The sequence below is a fragment of the Echinops telfairi genome, unplaced genomic scaffold, assembly GCF_000313985.2.
Source record: "Echinops telfairi isolate 266 unplaced genomic scaffold, ASM31398v2 ScPeMD7_7420;HRSCAF=8458, whole genome shotgun sequence".
NCBI lineage: Eukaryota > Metazoa > Chordata > Mammalia > Afrosoricida > Tenrecidae > Echinops > Echinops telfairi.
Window position 1 is genome coordinate 27,972,349 of NW_022111320.1, and position 3,281 is coordinate 27,975,629.

The following is a 3,281-nucleotide window of genomic DNA, read 5'->3' on the forward strand; positions in this document are numbered from 1 at the left end:
AAGATAATTAGAGAATATTGAAGATGTCAGTGATTTTATTTATTTGTAAAATTTTTATTTTACTTGTGTGAAAATAAGTCATGGAGTCAGCAGTTGAGAAATCAAATGACATATTGCATCAAGAAAATATGCTGCAAAGAGATCTCTTTTAAATACCAAGGATGTCAAAATAAAATAAATAAATAAAACCCAAAGATGTCATGTTGAGGACTAATGTGCGCCTGCCTGAACCAAGTCATGGCATTTTCATTCACCTCATAGGTATGTGCCGACTGGACAATGAAAAGGAACGGATGAAGAACTGGTACCATTGAATTATGGTGTTGGTCAAGGATATTCCACGTATCATGGGCTATCAGAGGAATAACCAACAGTGTCTTAGGAACAGGACAGACAGAATGCTCCTTAGAAGCAAGAATGGTGAGCTCCCTCTCATGGACTTTAGCCATATTATCAGGAAGGTCTGATGCCTGGAGGATGACATCATGCTCAGTACAGTAGAAGGCCAGGGAAAAAGAGAAAGAACCTTAACCAGATGGACTAACCCAGTGGTTGTCATACTATGCTGACACCTAACCACAATTATGAGAACGGTGCAGGCCTGGGGAGTGGTTTGTTCTATTGTACATGGGCTTGATAGAAGTAAAAATCAATCAATCATACTTAGCGGCAGTGTGGTACATTGTAATGTTGTTTCCTTTATTTCAGTATTTTAAAATAGTTCTATTGAGATATAATTCACATACAAAACATCACTAGAATGAGTTCTAGAACACTTTTTTTCCTTCTGTGTTCAATATTTGCTCATTTTCTTTTAAACCCCCTCCCCCCCACCACTCCATACACAAACATCAATAAGCCATGACACCATACCAGTTACTGTCTCTACATTTCCCTATGCTGGACTTCATATACTTGGAAACACACAAAACAAAAACAGCAAATACATATTTTTAAAAAGAAAGAAAATACCAAAAACTGTATTAAAATAAATAAGGGGAAAAGCCCCAATCAAGGAAAATAAGCAGGAACTATTAAAAACTAGAATACATTTTAAATGAATCAAAAGGGACATCCTATATTACATTTTAACCTACTTACATCTGTCATAATCGAGTTTACAATACTCCCTGATAGCAAAGTTATTTCTCTTCCTCAACTCTGGTCAATGATGTTTTCTTATAAATGGTATAATGGTGTAAAATTAAACCTATAGTTTTAATAAACTATAGTATTTTGGTAGTATAATGGAAATTCCTCAACTTGGAACTGGGGTGAATATTACAATATTAAATTGTGCTTTGCCTTTATGTTTTGTATTAGGTATGGTAGCATATTTTGTGTTTCTAGTATTTCATTGTAAAGTCTTTTTTTTTTTTTAGCAATAATTGCGCCTTGGATAAACCTCACTGGCTACGATATTGCCACTGCGCAAAGCTCATTGTAAATTCTTATTAATTTCACAATACAATTAAGGAGCTCTGATGCCACTGTGGGTTAGGTATTGGGCTGCTAACCACAAGGCTGATAGTTCAAACCCATCAACTAACTGCTCCACAAGAGAGCAGTGAAGCTGTCTGCTCCCTTAAATACTGACAGCTTCAGGAAGCCCAGATGGGCTCACTATGAGATGGAATCAACTCGACTGCAGTGGAGTCAAGTTGGAGCAAGTGTTCAAAGGAGTCCTGAGGGGGCAGTGTGCTATGTTTGGGCTGTGATTCAAACCCATCGTCTGCTCCACTGGAGAAAGATAACACAATCTGCTTTATTAAGGATTGACAGCCTTGGAAATCCTAAGGAACATTTATTCTTTATTCCTTAGGTAGCTATGAGCTAGAATCTACCCGACGACAGTGGGTACTTGTGGTAGTTACATAATTTTATGTCAACTTCAAGATCTGTAAACGAGTAGGGGGTATTCCAGCTGTGAAGAACGTCACAGCCAGATGGTGTCTCCTTGTGGTCCGGCCTTCTCCTAAGGAGGTTGTGGGAACCTCCCAACCCCTCTCTGCCTTCACCTTCCCGCTGTTGAGTCACTCAGAGCTGCCAGAGCCATCACCACTGGATCCATACAACTTTGCACCCACCAGGCGGCGATTCTTCTGAATTCTTCTTTGCATGTGGCTGTGAGAATCTGAAGAGGGACTTACGGACTAGTATCGGACTTATGGACATGACTTGGACAGGGCTGGGATGCTTTCTTGATATAATTATTTTATGATTAATATTACTCTGTCTTACACATATATGTGTGTCTCTGGATTTTTCTCTAGGCGTCCAGCCTGTAGCAATGTTACTTACACACTGCAAGTGAGTCAATGTCGACTCATAGTGACTTTGTAGGACAGGTTCGAACCTCCTCTATGGGTTTCTGAAGCTTCCTTTCTTACAGCAGTAGGAAGCCCTGGTCTCTCTCCTGTGGATGGTTTCAAACTACTGATCTTGCAGATCACAGTCCAACCTATTACTTGGAATTGTGAAATGTCATCTACATTAAGATTGTTTGTTTTCCGTGTATTTTATAGTATTAAGATGATAATTTTCTACTAAAAAAAAGCATTTTTAACCTTCAAATGAATATTTATAAAGTACGCTAGGAGTGTTTTATCCCAATGGTATTTCTAAAGTGTCTGTGGGCATCTAAGGGGCAACTGTTGATGGCTCCCGTCTGGAAGAAAGAAGAGTGAAGACAGTCACAGACTGATGGGAACAAGTGTGCCAGTGGACCAAGGGGCCATGTGAACGTCAGTCTCCACAGTCCTAAAAGCAGATTAATTAGATGATGCCCAGCCACAAATTCCAACTGCTCTGAAAGGGATCGCATTTTAATGTCCTGGGTATAGTGGGGGAATATGGAGCAAAACTCAATATCATAAAAATACATCAGGATTACTGTTTATATAGAGACTGGACCATTGCCCTTAGACACCTTCAGATCTGAAAACTAACTCAACCCCATAATTCAGTTTTTAGCCAACCAACAGACAGCTCTATTGGAGAATACTAATACTATGAAGGTACATGTACTTTAAAATAATCAGACACTTGAGATCAAAAAGACACTTTTTACACAAGGACAACATTCAAAAAACTTTGGAAAAAAGGATAAATGGAATCAGAAAACACAGGGAGGAAGTGGGATAGGTGAGGTTACACCGTAAAGACTGCAATCAATGACATGAAACGAGAATGTGTCTGTATTATTGAATGGAAACCTCGCCTTCCCTGTAAACCTTCACCCAATTCACAGTGGGTGCCCACCTTCCTGATATCATCACTGA

At 39.1% G+C, this 3,281-nt stretch overlaps 1 pseudogene; it reads right to left on the reverse strand.

The window, feature by feature from the left end:
* Positions 1–1,332: 1,332 nt before the first annotated feature.
* Positions 1,333–1,439, reverse strand: LOC115872192 (annotated as a pseudogene).
* Between the last annotated feature and the right edge of the window lie 1,842 nt (positions 1,440–3,281).